At 44.9% G+C, this 18,947-nt stretch overlaps 1 protein-coding gene across 1 annotated transcript in view; it reads left to right on the top strand.

Moving 5' to 3' along the window:
• The first annotated feature begins 800 nt into the window (after positions 1-800).
• Positions 801-18,947, top strand: part of FAT2 (FAT atypical cadherin 2) — a 208,769-nt gene continuing 190,622 nt past the window's right edge. The window contains exon 1 of the mRNA XM_068278392.1: positions 801-932. The gene's annotated coding sequence lies outside the window, so the exon portion shown is untranslated. The remainder of the gene's footprint in view (positions 933-18,947) is intronic.

Raw genomic sequence — 18,947 nt, 5'->3', positions numbered from 1 at the left:
CGGACCAGGGGACTCGCGCCGGTCGGAACAGGTAATGTATACCCGCTGTATTGCGTCGGTCATTCGAACGCCGCTATCGACGCACTCCCGACCCGCCGGCGATCGAGAAAAATCTTCCGCACGGACGGATTGTCGGGGATCGACGGGAACGATCGATTTCGGACGGAAATCGATCGTTCTGTCAGCGGTGTGCGCGGCGATTTCACAGCCGATTCGATCACTGTGATCGAATCGGCCGTATATCAGCAGGAAAACCGTTAGGTGTATGGGCCCCTTAAGTCTCTCACCACTGTCCTCTGCCTGTTTCTGCTTCACTGCAGCAAAAGTTGAAAATAAATAAATAAAAGCAGGCATTAATAATGTGGACAGCTTGCTGTGCATTCAGATCAGCAGAGGAACATAGACACAATGCAGACACTGTACCTGATATTCCTCTACCTCACTTTCTGCACAGCACAAGGTCAATGGAGCCAATCTGCAAACAATGTATCCAGTCCAGGATGTCAACAGACAACTTTTCAGACACTATGGCCTTTTTTTAAAAAATTTTATTTCCTTACTCTTTATTTTCTGTACGCTGCCTGATGCTCCCCCCACTGTAATTGCTGCAGTGACTCTAAGTATCTGCATACAGATCTAGGATTTGGCTCTGTCACAATCCCTCACCTTGGGGGAGAAGTACTCCCTCCCTTCCTCCTCTCCCCTAGCCTGTCTGACAGGAGCTCTGCTCTGAGGACACACCTCTCCTGCCTGCAAGTCTCCTGCTTCTACCTGTACACTTTCCACTCTAGGATACTCTCTCTAGCGAGGCGCACCGCCTTTACCAGGTGACATGGAGTTTTGGACTTTTCTGCACCTTGGGGGAGACAGAGACCCCCAATCGGAGACTAGGAAGGTGTAACCGACCCCCTGAGATCCAGGCTCCCCTAAAGGTAAGTTGAATCGTGTCTCTTGTTTTGTGACTTAGCTCAGAACTGCCTTTCCAGAAATCTCATGGTTAGTTTAGACAGGGCTCAGTAAGCTTGAGGCTCAGAAGGACAAAAAAGGAATTAAAAGTGCAATGAATGAAAAAAACAGGATCGCATAACAAAAGGTCTAAAACAAAAAGAACCACAATAACAATAGCCCAGTGGCAGAAGGCACAAAAGAGAAAAAGCGAGAGAAAGGACAGGAAAAAAAAAACCTAGCTAATTATCAGCGCTGGTGGGAGTCCAGATCTGGTGGACCATGCTTGTTTCTTGAAATGCAAACACATCTGAAAAGGAGAGCTTATTGATGGCACTGCACATTAGATGGGTATTGTTCTGAGCTGTGGCTAGTCCTGGCTGGAGGCTAACTAGAGCTGGTGGACCTGAAAAGTTTGAGGAGTTGGTGTCATGGGTTGGACACGGAGATGGATCTCTGTGTTTGAAGCCTGGAAGTTTAGTCAGGGTTTTGTAGACAGATTGATGACAGCATAAAAAAACTGGTTGCTTTCTTTGCAGTGGAGAGGAATAAACAGACTCTTTTAGAAAAGAGCACAGATGTACCTGGATTTTAAAGGGCAATGGAATTGGCTTGACAGTTTGAAACACAAGACCATCTGGCCTCATGTTATATCAGGTCCGATCATGGCTAATCCTTGCTTCCAGTTTTCTGCATGATCACATCTCTTGCTTTCCCTTGAGTCGTGTTGAAACGATTGACCCAACCTGCCGAGACTATTGCAGGCTCAGGTGGTTATGGCTATTGGTGGCGAGATGTTTGCACTGAATAATACGCCTTGGAATGGATGAGGAAGGTAGGAATGTCTGAGCGTCAGATGGGTAATTGGTATAATTGAGAGAAACCAGGATGAGAAGTGGTTGTGGCACGCGAATAGACTACATCGCGGTGTTGTTATAGTCATTAGATGCAGTGTTGATCTTTGTCGAAGACATTTTGCATAAATCATTTTGGATTAAAAGATAAAAATATAGGCAGAAACATTGCGAGAGAGTTAATGATTTTAACTAAAGTTAGGAGCAAGTAAAACTACTCATATTGTCATGGGGTCGGTTTATGAAATATCTGAATGTATGATTCAATAATCAGCTCATTTTCAAAAAAAAAAAATCTCTCTATTTCTAAAGATGTTTCAACCTTCCAAAAAGATCAGCTCAATAACTGGATTTTTTTTTACGTTAGTAAACTATGTGGTTTTCTGGTCAGTGTGATGTCATTTTGAGGCTCACATACAAATTTCTGGCAGGCCATGATGGGTGACAATCTTAACCAAGCTTCTCCCAGTGCCAAAACTCTTCTGGTATCCCAAACATGCTTCAGATGCTGAACTTTTTGAAGGGCGCATGTGGTAAATTATCATTTGAGTGGAACAAACTTATCTTATGTAATTTTGGCAGTCATATTATGGTTGTTGTTGTATTGACTAAACTAATTTGGCTGTGTGCATTTTGGTATACCAATAGTTACCTTCTAAAGTATCTGGTTGCAGATGGAGGTTTTCCTTCACAATTTGCCTAATTTATTGGTTTCAAACAGGTTTAGAAAATTTCGATCATGACTTTCTTAGTCAGTTTATTAGTTTTGAATGTTTATATTCAATTCAGTTGTTTTCCTAAGTTCTCTCCTAGGAGATAATTTTTATCTTCTGAATGTTTCAGCACTCTGAAGTTGAAGGTGAAAAAGTACTCTCAATAGTATTTCCTTGCTTGCTGGCTGGTACTTTATTGATAAAGTGTGAAAAGATCACCTTGGAGAAAACATAAAGGGTGACTTGAATAAGGGCCTGAAAGAGAAGCAGTATGATGTAGTATTTATAAATTAAATGGCAGTATTTTGATCAGGATGGTTAATTGAGAGGCTGGTTTTGGTCAATTTAATTTGTCAATGGAAATGAATCAATTAAAATGTCACTGTGGTCTGCTGTGAAAACAAAGAGTTTGATCAAAAGTAATAATGACTTTGTCAAGTCCAGTTTATCAGATGGTGTGACGAGTAGCTATTAGGAGCATTTTGGCACACATGGCATTACCCGTTTTAGCAAAGGAGCTTTCAGCACATTGCAGAAACCGAACACGAGTCCCTGTTTCCCCATCCCAGCTAAAATTTACTCCTCAAATAGCATAAAATAACAAAGAACTATTAACAAAAAAAAGGAAAATTACCTAAAATAAAGTTCCCTTTCCATCTCCTAGATATCTAACCTCAACATGGACTTCCTTAAAGGGAAAGTCCAAGCAAAATAAAAAAAATGAGTCTCACTTACCTGGGGCTTCTACCAGCCCCATGCAGCCATCCTGTGCCCTCGTAGTCACTCACTGCTGCTCCAGTCCCCCGCCACCAGCTAGTTCTGCTTCTACCAGCCCCATGCAGCCATCCTGTGCCCTCGTAGTCACTCACTGCTGCTCAAGTCCTCCGCCACCAGCTACTTCTGCTTCTACCAGCCCCATGCAGCCATCCTGTGCCCTCGTAGTCACTCACTGCTGCTCAAGTCCTCCGCCACCAGCTAGTTCTGCTTCTACCAGCCCCATGCAGCCATCCTGTGCCCTCATAGTCACTCACTGCTGCTCCAGTCCCCCGCCACCAGCTAGTTCTGCTTCTACCAGCCCCATGCAGCCATCCTGTGCCCTCGTAGTCACTCACTGCTGCTCCAGTCCCCCGCCGCCAGCTAGTTCTGCTTCTACCAGCCCCCTGCAGCCATCCTGTGCCCTCGTAGTCACACACTGCTGCTCCAGTCCCCCGCTGGCAGCTAGTTCTGCTTCTACCAGCCCCATGCAGCCATCCTGTGCCCTCGTAGTCACTCACTGCTGCTCCAGTCCCCCGCCGCCAGCTAGTTCTGCTTCTACCAGCCCCATGCAGCCATCCTGTGCCCTCATAGTCACTCACTGCTGCTCCAGTCCCCCGCTGGCAGCTAGTTCTGCTTCTACCAGCCCCATGCAGCCATCCTGTGCCCTCGTAGACACTCACTGCTGCTCCAGTCCCCCGCCGCCAGCTAGTTCTGCTTCTACCAGCCCCCTGCAGCCATCCTGTGCCCTCGTAGTCACACACTGCTGCTCCAGTCCCCCGCCGCCAGCTAGTTCTGCGTCTACCAGCCCCCTGCAGCCATCCTGTGCCCTCATAGTCACTCACTGCTGCTCCAGTCCCCCGCCGCCAGCTAGTTCTGCTTCTACCAGCCCCATGCAGCCATCCTGTGCCCTCGTAGTCACTCACTGCTGCTCCAGTCCCCCGCCACCAGCTAGTTCTGCTTCTACCAGCCCCATGCAGCCATCCTGTGCCCTCGTAGTCACTCACTGCTGCTCCAGTCCCCCGCCGCCAGCTAGTTCTGCTTCTACCAGCCCCCTGCAGCCATCCTGTGCCCTCGCAGTCACACACTGCTGCTCCAGTCCCCCACCACCAGCTAGTTCTGCTTCTACCAGCCCCATGCAGCCATCCTGTGCCCTCGTAGTCACTCACTGCTGCTCCAGTCCCCCGCTGGGAGCGTGCCGACCTCGGAGGTCGGCTGGCCGCATTGCGTACATTTTTACGCATTCCCGCTAGTGCAGGAACATTAACACATACATTTTACGCATTACTGGTTCAATGCGTAAAAATGTACGCATTGAACCAGTAATGCGTAAAATGTATGTGTTAATGTTCCTGCACTAGTGGGAATTCGTAAAAATATACGCAATGCGTCCCGCCGACCTCCGAGGTCGGCAAGCTGCCAGCGGGGGACTGGAGCAGCAGTGAGTGACTACGAGGGCACAGGATGGCTGCATGAGGCTGGTAGAAGCCCCAGGTAAGTAAAACTCATTTTTTTTATTTTGCTTGAACCTTCCCTTTAAGTAATATATTACCTCCAACTTGAAGACTTAGCAGTCCCACCCCAATGGTAACCTCTCCATTGATGTCCTAAAAAAATCACCATCTAAAAGTAATACCTCAGAAATACCTAATGTACCTGAGGCATGGGTGTCCAATCCTCGGGGGCCAGATCCATGCCCGTGTTTAAGATGGACTGAGAGATGGGGAAGTGTCTTCTACTAGATGACCCACACCGCTCCTGACTCAGACCCATAAATTAATTTGAGCCGTACCCAATAATGTGTGAGGACCTCGGCACTTGAGGACTGGAGTTTGACTTCCTGGACCTAAGGTGAAAAAAAAATGTCCTAAGGATCCCACGATTCGCACCCACGGGCGGCACCTAACCCTAACCTCAGCCATCCCCAAACATTAAAATAAGCCTCAAAAAGAAGTTCCGCTCTGAGTCCCCGAGTGCTGAGATCACCTGAAGCTTGCTTGAAGCATGCAGAGCTAAAAGAGGAACTGTCGCGAAAATCTGAAAACTTAAAACACATACAAATAAGAAGTACATTTCTACCAGAGTAAAATGAGTCATAAATTACCTTTCTCCTATGTTGCTGTCACTTACAGTAGGTAGTAGAAATGTGACATTACCAACAGGCTTTGGGCAAGTCCATCTCTCCATAGGGGATTCTCAGCACGGCCTTTATTCTTTATAAAGACATTCCCTGAAAAAGATTTATACAAAGATGCTAGCCAGCCTCCCCGCTCGCTGCACACTTCTTTGGCAGTTGGACAGAGCAACTGCCATTCACTAAGTGCTTTTAAAAATAAAGAAAACCCTTAGAACCCACCATGAGACGATGGGGTAGTCCAAAATATGTCGGTAATGTCAGATTTCTACTCCCTACTGTAAGTGACAGCAACATAGGAGAAAAGTCATGTATGGCTCATTTTACTCTGGAAGAAACAAACTTTTTATTTCTATATGTTTACATGTATTTTAAATTTTAAGATTTTCGCAACAGAGGTCCTTTAAACAAAATGGGCTAAGATTAAGCTGTGTAATCTCGGTGGCTGTTGCTTCGGCGCTCAGGCTGACTCGGTGCTACTGGGTTGAACACCCCATCCCAATAAATGGAGCGCGGATGCCTAGGAGAGGCCCCCTGCTCCATTCTAGATCCCACTATTGCTCTGTATATCCTCAGCAAGCTGCGATGGACTCAATTCACAACATTGTTGTCATACATTACCCCACGTTATTGATTGGTTTGCAGTCTGTCACTTCTTATTTGTCTTATGTACACACAATGCGATTTCCCGCTCGATGGACGGAATGGATCGATTATTTTCGACATGTCCGCTCGGGTCTCGATCGATACAGCAGTCAATTTTGCACACTTAGCATTAGAAAATCAACCTCTATATCGATCAAGACCCGATCGGACAAGTCCAAAATAATCGATCGACCAGTCGATCTAGCGGGAAATCGCATCGTGTGTATTTGGCATAAACTCAGGATTTACCTCTCCCTGGCCCTTATCGTCTGACATGGGATGGAATTTTATGGGAACCAGGCCTGTTGCCTTATATTGTTTCTAATATCAGCCTAGATCCCAACTATCCTCTTAGACACAAGGCCAACCACTCTGCATCCCCTCTCTAGTAACATCCATATGCAGCAGCCCCTCCCATTCCATGTGCAGCCCTCTGTTCCATGTGTAACATCCATGTACAGCAGCCCCCTCCCATTCCATGTGCAGCACCCTCGGTCATGTGTAACACTCATGTGCAGCCCCTGCCATGTGCAGCCTCCACTTACATGGTAACACCCATGTACAGCAGCCCCCTCTTCCATGTACAACAGCCCCCCATCCATTCCATGTACAGCTCCCTTTTCTATGTCTGACACCATGTTCAGCACCCCCTCCCATTTACATGTGCAGCCCGCTCTTCCATGTGTATCATCCATGTACAGCACCTTCTCCCATTCCATGTGCAGCATCCTCTTCCATGTGTAACATCCATGTACAGCAGCCCCTCCCATTCCATGTGCAGCCCCCTCTTCCATGTGTAACATCCATGTACAGCAGCCCCCCTCCCATTCCATGTGCAGCCCCCTCTTCCATATGTATCACCATTGGAGTTGCTCCCTATTTGCATATTTTCTATCTGCAGGCTTCCCTCCCTTATATGTCCAGCACCCTCCCTAGGCTCGTGCCTATTTGGCCTATCCAGAGATCTGGTCCCGGATGGATACTCCCTATTCTGAAACCAAATCTCCCCGCCACGATCTTGCTCCTTAGTTTTACCTCTTTCAGGCTTTGTGTATAGATCTATTATATAAACAAATATTATTGCTATTAAGGTACAAACTGTATCTGAAATCAACATCCAAACGCTACACTATTACACTGCCTACTGTGGACTGTACTGTTATCTTCTGATTTCCTCATTTAGCTGATGACTAGGGATGATCATTGATCAATGAGATTCAAGTAATTTCTCCTTACTGTCAAACTTCATGTAAACTACATGCAGATTGCAACTGTGACCAATCAAAATAACTTCCTGTCAGTGTTTATTGGCCCAAGTGTAAAGAGACACTGAAGCGAAAAAAAAAATGATGATATTATGATTTGTATGTGTAGTACAGCTAAGAAAAAAAACATTAAGATCAGATACATCAGTCTAATTGTTTCCAGTACAGGAAGAGTTGAGAAACTCCAGTTGTTATCTCTATGCAAACAAGCCATTAAGCTCTCCGACTAAAAGTTATGCTGGGAATACACGTTTCGTTTTTGCCTTCGTTTAAACCTTCGTTTCGATTGTGCCTTTTGTCCTTTTCGATCCCGAAATAATCGATTGTACGGTTAATATCACCACCCACGGTTTCGTTTTTTTTTTTCGATTCTGATGGTTTCGTTTTTCCAATGATCGAAGGCTGCAAAGAAACGAAACGTAGTACAGGGACGGACGGCACAAACGAATATATAATCGATCTGAACAGCCATCAAGCCTACCAATGGCTCGATTAGATGGATAAAGAGAGATAATATCAAACATGTTCGATCACTAGTCGTTCGTTTTTGGGGTCTATTAATCGAAACTATAGTGAGATTATGACTATTTTCACATACGTTTTCAACACTCGATTCGTTTACCAAACGAATCGAAGGCTAAAACGAAGGCAAAAACGAAACGTGTATTCCCAGCATAACTTAGTCGTGGAGAGGGCTGTTATCTGACTTTTATTATCTCAACTGTAATTGAACTGTTTACTTTTCCTCTGCTAGAGGAGAGGTCATTACTTCACAGACTGCTCTGAAAGAATCATTTTGAATGCTGAGTGTTGTGTAATCTGCACATATTATAGAGTGATGCAATGTTAGAAAAAACACTATATACCTGAAAATAAAAATATGAGAATATTTTCTTTGCTGCTAATCTAATAGTAATTATTCATAGTACACAACCAATTCATTATATCATATATTTTTTTTTCGCTTCAGTGTCTCTTTAAAAGTAGGTATACAGTATAATGGACCAATACACACCGGTAACGAAAGGCATTTCAACAATTGTTGTCTCTTTAAGCTGCATAACATAGACATGACATTTTACTGCAATGAGAGATTATTTGCATCTAATTGATCATCATTGTGGCCATCAGAGGGGTCCCAGTCATCTCTTTACGTGTGCCCAGCGCTGTACCCATTTCTCATGTCAGTAGGGACGTGTGTCTGAGTGTTTGACTCGTGCGGTGAACTCCAGCGATGAGAAGTTGTCATTTATACATTTATGTGCTTTGCTTGTATTTACTTTCTTTGCTTTTGGTATTTTGGATTGTGAAAGGTATATTTTTATGTGTCTTCTGCTTTCACTTGAATGTCAACTCGGTCCGAAGTGATCTCAATCTTGAATGGCTGCTGACAAGTAGGAAGGAGCGGAACTGACATATGTTCCTTCATTTGTGAATGGGAAATGCATCAAAAGTCAACGATAAAGTGAAAAATGGCTATCATGAAGTGACAGATGATCCATGAATACCCTCCACTAACATCGCTACAGAAGTTTGTTACACAGTAAAATGTAAGAAAGTGGCCTTGTGCCAGCACTAAATACAGCGGCAGCACAATCTGAGATAGTCACCTCTCCGCTGCAAATGATGCATCCATCGAAGAGACTCAAGCTCCAGATCAGGGGACACAGGTGTAGAGCTTATTAAAGGGAACCTTAGCATTTTCAAGTACGAATGGTCGGAAATGACGTAATTATGCATTCCGACAAATGTCTTTCCGATGCAAAAATTCCCAAATAATTGTTATTTTTACAGTTAAATATTGTGAAAAGGACTAAATCATTAATTTTTAATGCACAAATTTGTGAAAACTCATGATCCTATTATATTTTCGATGGCATTTTCGCTTTAAAGGGACTCCGAGTACCTTCATGGGCATGCCTTTAAGCCAGACGACTTTCAACAAAGTCGTGCTATGACCCCTCTGGAGGAGCCTCTTGCAATGGCCATGCGTGTCACTTCCTCTTCCTGCTTCATTCAGTGATGCACTTCTCTAACAGAGAAGACAGGAGTGACCCGGAAGTTGTAACATAGCCAAGATGGCAGCAGCAATTTTTTTATTGAAATCAAATGAAAACTATTTGGTGTAGAAGGGCGATTCAGGCATCAAATGAAAGAGGAGAGCACAAGCTACAGAAAGGTATACATCTTTAGGTACTTTGCAGTACTGGTCGGAGTCTTAAAGGCATTCCCATGAGAGGTGCTCGCAGTCCCTTTAAAGCTGAATTTAACATTATTTTTGTGAAAATGAATGCAAAAAGAATATCGAAATTTTCACTCATCACATATGCTGTATGAACGCGTTTAAATTGGCCACTGAAAATTAACTGGCCAGTAAAACTAGAAGGTGAAAAACAGGCTTTACTTTGTGCAACGGAATACTCCTGCAGCCAGAAGATGGGAAGTTTCTGGGCAGTACGAAAGATAGCACAGATCCTGAGTTTGCAGAGAAGGGCAATTGTGGGTTTCAGGCACTTAGTTGTCTAGAAACTGAAATGGAAAAAGTTCAAACTTTTTATTAACATTGAAAAAAAAAAGCATTGAAGACAAGTGTAGAAGTTTGCAGCAATTTCCAGCATGTAAAAGCAAAGCGTAGAGCGATAGAGGCGTGCTGCAGGAACAAAGTGTGCCGCTTCAGAAGGAGGCAGTTTCTATAGCGATGAAAGAACACTGGGGGATGCTTTTAAGAAAATAACTTCCCGCAGAAACAATTTAAAAACCTGTATACTTTTTTTTTTCCAATAATTTCCGGGAGAACATAAAATCAGGAGAAGCGTTCCAGAGATCGCTAAGCCGTACGGCGCCGACATCTCTTCAAAGTACACCTGAAGCAATTCGAAAGTAAAAAGTTAGATACTTACCTCAGTAGTTGGAACCCCCAAATAGTACAGCAGCTTCCCTGATCCTTGTAGAGGCCACTATCCACTGCTAGCTCCCGTTTCATCTTCTGACCACGCCCCCGACCGTGGACAAAAGCATCGGGGGTGGGCATGTGCGAGGAAGGTCCAGAGAAGGATTAGAATGAAATGAGGACCTAAGCAAAGAAGCAGCTGCACATTATGGTTATTTTCGGTAAACAGAGGTGCAAGAGGGATAAGAAAGGGTTACAGCTGGGACTCTTAACACCCACTTGGCCCCAGGCACTTGCCTAGTTTGCCTTGTGGCTGATCCTGTTGTGGGTAGAACACAAGCACTCATGTATGGCTTTTTACCTTCATGCACTAGGGGTTCGTTATACTGTACAAACCTTACATGGGCAGCAGGGTTGCTCGTAAACTACGCCAGCGCGAATCTACGCGTCTTAGTATGCAGCTACGCATCGTAGTTCATAACCGAAGTTTAAGAACTACAGGTACGCATTTCCGCGTAGTCGTAGTCCCGCTATGCGAAGCTTCGCCCGCTACGCGTAGTTGACGTATGTATTGTGAAGTCAACTACGCGTGCGCTACCTGCATCTATATGGATCATTGCGCATGCGCAGAAATTTTATTACCCTTTATACGCATACAATTCCGCATTGGAAGGTGGAATGTACGCTTATATTAGTTTATATTTGCAAATAGGTTGAAGATTACCGCGGAAATTTTTCCGCATAAGGGCATAAGCGGTCGCATCAACTACGCTTCGCACTACTACACGAAGCTTGCGGATTTTAACACGTAGTCTACGAAATGCAAACGTAGTGAAGTTTCTGATTACATAGCCGTAGATTGCGAAGCGTATTTGCGTAAAATTACGCGTAGTTCCAACGTAGCGAAGTTGGCTGACTACGACCATCCCTGCTGGGCAGGCACTTGTCCACGGCCAGGAGCGCGGCCAATAGAAACTTTTTTGACTTGTGCCTTATCAAACAAACATTGAGGGACTTGGTTCTGGACCGGTGGGCACCGGGAGGATTTAGAAAGCCTCAGGATCAACCACCCTTGGTTCCCTTCATGGCCTTGGGGCCCATCTCACAAGGGTCATAATACAAGTGTTGGCATCATAGCACAAATGTCGCCACAAAACACCTGATCTGAAGGGAAGGACCCCTTTGTCAGAGGAAGGGACGGTGAGTAGTGGGGACCCTCTAGTTACGCCCCTGAGCTATAGGTATTAAAGGCAGAGGATCAACAGGACAGCCGGTTAATTTGCATTGTTTAACCACCTTAGCGGTATGGACGAGCTCAGCTCGTCCATTACCGCCAGAGGGTGCCGCTCAGGCCCTGCTGGGCCGATTTACATGAAATAAAGAGCAGCACACGCAGCCGGCACTTTGCCAGCCGCGTGTGCTGCCCGATCGCCGCCGCTCTGCGGCGATCCGCCGCGAGCAGCGGCGAAAGAGGGTCCCCCCAGCCGCCTGAGCCCTGCGCAGCCGGAACAAATAGTTCCGGCCAGCGCTAAGGGCTGGATCGGAGGCGGCAGACGTCAGGACGTCGGCTGACGTCCATGACGTCACTCCGCTCGTCGCTATGGCGACGATCTAAGCAAAACAAGGAAGGCCGCTCATTGCGGCCTTCCTTGTTTATTCTGGGCGCCGGAGGCGATCAGAAGAACGCCTCCGGAGCGCCATCTAGTGGGCTTTCATGCAGCCAACTTTCAGTTGGCTGCATGAAATATTTTTTTTTTTATTTAAAAAAAACCCTCATGCAGCTGCCCTGGCGATCTTAATAGAACGCCAGGGTGGTTAAAGAGGAGCTGTCAGCCATACTATCTCAGAAAAAAAAACCACATATATAAGTAGATAAATCCTTGCTCTACTTACATAACAGATGTATTGTACTGTCCACGTTTTGATTTTAGTGATTTTTCTATAGTAAAAAAAGAAAATCCTTCTTAGCATTTTCCATTTTAACTGTGGCTATTTTGAAGCCAATCCTGATGTCATTTCCTCCCTTACTCTCCTCTGCCTGATTGTGTATGCATTGCCCGCCCTTCACTATAGAAAGTGCATTGTCTCAGCATGAGAAATATTGGCCAATCAGAGAGGAACAGAGGTGTGGGAGGGGAACACAGGAGGGAAAGAGGCTTCAGCCAATCAGGCTGCATTAGTTAAGTCTGAGGTGAAGTAGAGAAGCAAAAAAGGACAAACCAGCATGCCCTGCAGCTTCCTTTTTGTGTACCAAATTTTGTGTGTACCAAATAAGAGTAAACTGGGGAATGATCATTTATCAACAAGAAAAGTAATAGTGATTGTAACTTTTGGATTGCCTGGTTAGCGTCCCTATTACTTGTTTACCAGATAAAAATAAAGAATTGATTTTTTATTTTATGTCCGACAGTTACACTTTAAAAGGAAATAAATATGGCAGCCTCCATATCCCCAGGGGCGTAACAATAGACCCTGCAAGGGATGCAGCCGCAGGTAGGCCCAGAGGCCACAGGGGGCCCCATGGGGGGAGAAGTTTCTTTTCCCTGTCCTGAGAGATTGACAACTAAGGTCAAGGAGAGAAAAATCTTTCTGCACAATTGTTCTAATGACTGCATCTGCTCAGCCACTGATAAGGAATCATACAAAGTTTTGCAGACAAAGATTTGTAAACAGTCCCTATTCAGTGTTCAGCAGGGTCTTGTGTACAGCGCCCTGTCCCCAGCCTGCTGCCGAACTCTGCAGAGCCAGTTCTGCCCCATCCAACGTTTTGCAGGGGGGGCGCAATGACTCTTAGTTACGCCCCTGCATATCCCTCTCACGTCAGGTTTCAGGATTTCATGTACTCTTTACAATAATGACTTAATATGAACAGGTACTGGATATGCTCTCATTGCTTCTTTCCTCCCTTTACTGCAGATCATTTACAACATAATCACTCTCGGTTTGTTGACACGGTGTGATAATAGCCGCTGTTTAATTCTTTGATCCTCTATGTACACAGCACAGACTCGCTCTGATCATGAGATCATTGAGATATATATGTATTATGATGAATCTGCCTCCTGATTATGTTGTGACTTTCAGAAATTTCAAAGCCGGTGTCAGTTTAGCTCCCTTGTAATTTATTCCGCTAAGCGCAGAGTGTTCCGTGAGTCATGATCCCGTCACCTTCTGAAGTCACAGCAGCTTCATTTCAACTTGTCCTCTCTGATCTGTATCTTCCTGCATTTTCCTGTCATCTTCCCTGCGTTTCGATTGTCAAAAACATTTGTGTTTTTTTTAGGTCAGCCCAATTTCATGGCTTCTATTTACTGCACTTGTAGGTAGATTCAATAATGAACACCTGAAGTGACAGTGATATGCAGGCCGCCATATATATTTACTTTTGAGCAATGCCAGTTGTCTGGAAGTGCTGCTGAGCTCTTTGGCTGCAGTAGTGTCTGAATCACACACCTGAAACAAGCATGCAGCTAACTTTACTGGATTTGTCAAAGACATCTAATCTGCATATGTTTGTTCAGGGTTCATGGCTCAAAGTATGAGGCCTGGAACCCACTGAAAACCGCAAACGCAAAACGCAACCGCTAGCGTTTTGTCTGAGCGGTTTGCAAGCGGATTCATGCGCGTTTTTGGTTGTGTTTTGCAACATTGTATTTTTTCCCCAGTGGGTGCCTAGCGTTTTGCGTTTTGCGTTTTTATCCTGATTGGTCCTGTTAATTATTTTTCATTTTGTTACAGTGTGCTTAACCGCAAAACGCTAGCAAAACCACTCAGTTTAGGTTTTGCTGAGCGTTTCCGCTAGCGGTTCAATACTTTACATTGAAGCGCTAACGCTCCCAAAATGCTGCAGGTCCTGCGTTTGCGTTTCTGGGAAACGCAAACGCTCCTGTGGAAGTTGCCCCATCCATTAACATTAGCCCAGCGTTTTGGCAAACTGCTAGCGTATCGCAGTGCTGCCAAAACGCTGCCAAAAGCGCTCCTGTGGGTTCCAGCCCTTAGAGGCAGAGGATCAGCAGGACGGCCAGGCAATCTGCGTTATTTAAATGGAAATACATACGGCAACCTCCATATCACTCTCACTTCATATGTGCTAACCTAGAAATAAAAAAAACACATATATAAGTAGATAAATACCAGTTATACTTACATAACAGATGTATTGCACTGCCCACGTTATGATTCCTGTGAATTTTAAAAAGGAAAAGCAGAGAATCCTATTCTAGGCAGTTTCCATCTTGGTTACCTTTGACCTCCTGACATCATTTCCTCCCTCACTCTTTTTCTCCTTTTGCTAATTGTGTATTTGTTACCCGCCCTCCTCCCAGAGTCTTCAGACACTCCCACTGAGGTCTATACTAGGAAGTGCACTGTCTAATGGCCCATACTCACGAGGGACTTTTGTCGCCTCAACACGCGGCGCGCGCGTGTTGCGGCGACAGGTCGCCCGTGAGTATGGGCCGTCGCACGCGCGCGCACCCCGAACTGTCGCCCGCCGCTCATGTCGCCATGCGATTGAAAGTTTCAATCGCATGGCGACAGTCGCCGCCGCACCTCCCCCGCAACTGTCGCTAGTCCGCGTGAGTACGCGGACTAGCGACAGCAACCTCCATTGTATCAAATGGAGCTTCCGGCGGGGGGAGGAGGAACGTCGGCGACAGCTTCCGCCTCGCCGCTGGTCCCTCTTCCGCGTGTGTACGCGGAGGGACCTGGAGAGAAGCTGTCGCCGGCCTGTCGCTAGCACGCTCACGTGTGTTGGCGACAGGCCACTTCTGCAGCCCGTGAGTACGGGCCTTTATCTCATTACAAGGAGGGGGGATTAAAAGGGAAGAGGAGGAATATATTATAGATAAAAAGTCCTCCCAGCATGCAACTGTTTGGCAAAGGCAATTAAAGGGCCAGTTCTCCTAAGGTATGTGAAAACTCCAAACCATAACAGCAGAAAACGTTTTGCAAGTTTTGAATGCAGGATTAGCATCTTTATCACTTAATACACTCAGACCAGTTGCTGTTGAAATGTGATTTTTATGGTGACAATACCGCTTTAAGTCCTTGTAAAACGCTGCTATGAGATGAATAGAGCTGTGATCTATAACAAATCGATTTCGTTTTACTGAAGTCTCTTACATGATACCTCTGACTGCCTCTAATTACAGCAGATGAGTTCTGTATGTAGGGAAATTCATGGAAAGTCATGCGGTTGTTTGGTTCCTCTCTGACTGGCTGGCTGTGACAGTATTAAAAATTCTAAAAATATTTTCTGATCATATGTCTGGGCAAGAAATGAGCAAAAGTTTGCAAATGGAGACAGTGAAAGTCAAGCAATTGAACAAACAATTAAAAAAAACTTTCCTTTATGGTGAAAATTAAAAGAAGAAAAAATGGGTGGGTTTGCAGCGCTGGGTCCCTGGTTCAAACCCCAGCCAGGGCTCTATCTGCATGTGGTTTGTATATTGTCATGTCTACTCCGGATTCCAAAAAACGATAAATTAATTGATCCTAGACTGCAATGGACATGTACTACAGTAGGGATGTCAGTGCTATATAAATACATAATAATAATATGGTAGGACATTAGACTATGACTATGGTAGGATTAGATTGTGAGCTCCTCTGAGGACAGTCAGTGACATGACCATGTACTCTGTTATGTGCTGCAGAAGATGTCAGTGCTATATAAATACATAATAATAATATGGTAGGACATTAGACACTGACTATGGTAGGATTAGAGTGTGAGCTCCTCTGAGGACAGTCAGTGATATGACTATGTACTTTGTAAAGTGCTGCAGAAGAAGTCAGTGCTATATAAATACATAATAATAATATGGTAGGACATTAGACTATGACTATGGTAGTATTAGACTGTGAGCTCCTCTGAGGACAGTCAGTGACATGACTATGTACTCTGTAAAGTGCTGCAGAAGATGTCAGTGCTATATAAATACATAATAATAATATGGTAGGACATTAGACTATGGCTATGGTAGAGATTAGAGTGTGAGCTCCTCTGAGGACAGTCAGTGACATGACTATGTGCTCTGTAATGTGCTGCAGAAGATGTCAGTGCTATATGAATACATAATAATAATATGGTAGGACATTAGACTATGACTATGGTAGGATTAGATTGTGAGCTCCTCTGAGGACAGTCAGTGACATGACTATGTACTCTGTAATGTGCTGCAGAAGATGCCACTGCTATATAAATACATAATAATAATATGGTAGCACATTAGACTATGACTATGGTAGAATTAGAGTGTGAGCTCCTCTGAGGACAGTCAGTGACATGACTATGTACTCTGTACAGTGCTGCAGGAGATGTCAGTGCTATATAAATACATAATAATAATATGGTAGGACATTAGACTATGACTATGGTAGGATTAGATTGTGAGCTCCTCTGAGGACAGTCAGTGACATGACTATGTACTCTGTAATGTACTGCAGAAGATGTCAGTGCTATATAAATACATAATAAAATTATGGGAGGACATTAGACTCTGACTATGGTAGGATTAGAGTGTGAGCTCCTCTGAGGACAGTCAGTGACATGACTATGTACTCTGTACAGTGCTGCAGAAGATGTCAGTGCTATATAAATACATAATAATAATATGGTAGGCAGGGCCGGATTTGTACTTTTTACCGCCCAAGGCCAACTACAGTATACCATCTGTATGGTTGTTGTCTCTGTGTGTCCCAATGAGAAATCTACTTACTTTCTATCATTGGATGTCACAGACAATAGCTATTTCAGTAATATGTGTATAGATTATAAGTTATGTTTTCCTCAACAACTTTTATGTTATGTTTGCCATCTCATTAATGATGGACCCATTGTGTCTCCATGTGAGTTAGGCTGATGTGTACCTGCAGGATAGCACTTACAGGACTTGCAGGGATGACACAAGTACAGGACAGAGAGTTCAAAGGTTAAAGCTGTCCTTGTAGATAGGGATGGCTGCATAAAACAGCTTTACTGCCCCTCACTGAGCCGCCCCTAAATTTCTGGTGCCCTAGGCCATGGCCTATGTGGCCTTGCCAGAAATCCGGCCCTGATGGTAGGACATTAGACTATGACTATGGCAGGATTAGAGTGTGAGCTCCTCTGAGGACAGTTAGTGACATGACTATGTACTCTGTAAAGTGTTGCAGAAGATGTTGCCACTATATAATACTAAATAATAGTAGGATACTGTTCTGTATATGATAGAAATGAATAAAATAATGTTGGTATATAAATAGCTGTAAAAACGACAGTAACCAGCAGGAAATGAGTAAAGAATAAATCTTTGGAGTGGGCAGGTAATGATATGCTAGGGCAAGTGACATATAATTAGCGGTGACATCGCTGGAGAGGACGTCTATTGTATAAAAAGTGCGGAATCCGCTCTGCTCTCCTCGGTCTCTCTGACTTATACATTAGTCTGGGTCAGTGACTCAAAGTATCAGCTCATTGATTAAAGGGAATCTTCAAAGCTTTGTTTTTTTCTCTTCTTATTTCAGGGGACGGTGTACACAGACTTGTACAATTCTAAACTGCTTCATCAAAGTTCTAACAATCTCTTGAATTTTACCTGGTGCAAACCTCCAGTCTTGTGACACCAGTAATTGGCACCTGCTGAGTCCAGCATAGTGGTGTCAGCCCTGCAGTCAGCGTGCAAAGCATGATGGGAGAGGAGTAATCAGAGAGCAGTGGGCGGTTCCTTAGGAGCGCTGTAACTGATCACTGCCTGTACAATGCTATGGGCCTGGTCACAATACCGCGCTGTAACTGATCACTGCTCATACAATGCTATGGGCCTGGTCACAATACTGCGCTGTAACTGATCACTGCTCATACAATGCTATGGGCCTGGTCACAATACTGCGCTGTAACTGATCACTGCCCATACAATGCTATGGGCCTGGTCACAATACTGCGCTGTAACTGATCACTGCCCGTACAATTCTATGGGCCTGTTCACAATACCGCGCTGTACTGCCCGTACAATGCTATGGGCCTGTTCACAATACCGCGCTGTAACTGATCACTGCCTTTACAATGCTATGGGCCTGTTCACAATACCGTGCTGTAACTGATCACTGCTCATACAATGCTATGGGCCTGGTCACAATACTGCGCTGTAACTGATCACTGCCCGTACAATTCTATGGGCCTGGTCACAATACTGCGCTGTAACTGATCACTGCCCGTACAATGCTATGGGCCTGGTCACAATACTGCGCTGTAACTGATCACTGCTCATACAATGCTATGGGCCTGGTCACAATACTGCGCTGTAACTGATCACTGCTCATACAATGCTATGGGCCTGGTCACAATACTGCGCTGTAACTGATCACTGCCCGTACAATGCTATGGGCCTGGTCACAATACTGCGCTGTAACTGATCACTGCCTATACAATGCTATGGGCCTGTTCACAATACCGCGCTGTAACTGATCACTGCTCATACAATGCTATGGGCCTGGTCACAATACTGCGCTGTAACTGATCACTGCCCGTACAATGCTATGGGCCTGGTCACAATACTGCGCTGTAACTGATCACTGCCCATACAATGCTATGGGCCTGGTCACAATACTGCGCTGTAACTGATCACTGCCCGTACAATTCTATGGGCCTGTTCACAATACCGCGCTGTAACTGATCACTGCCCATACAATGCTATGGGCCTGTTCACAATACCGCGCTGTAACTGATCACTGCCCGTACAATGCTATGGGCCTGGTCACAATACC

The sequence above is a fragment of the Hyperolius riggenbachi genome, chromosome 3 (genome assembly GCF_040937935.1).
Source record: "Hyperolius riggenbachi isolate aHypRig1 chromosome 3, aHypRig1.pri, whole genome shotgun sequence".
Classification (NCBI taxonomy): domain Eukaryota; kingdom Metazoa; phylum Chordata; class Amphibia; order Anura; family Hyperoliidae; genus Hyperolius; species Hyperolius riggenbachi.
This window is presented reverse-complemented; position numbering and strand designations above follow the sequence as displayed.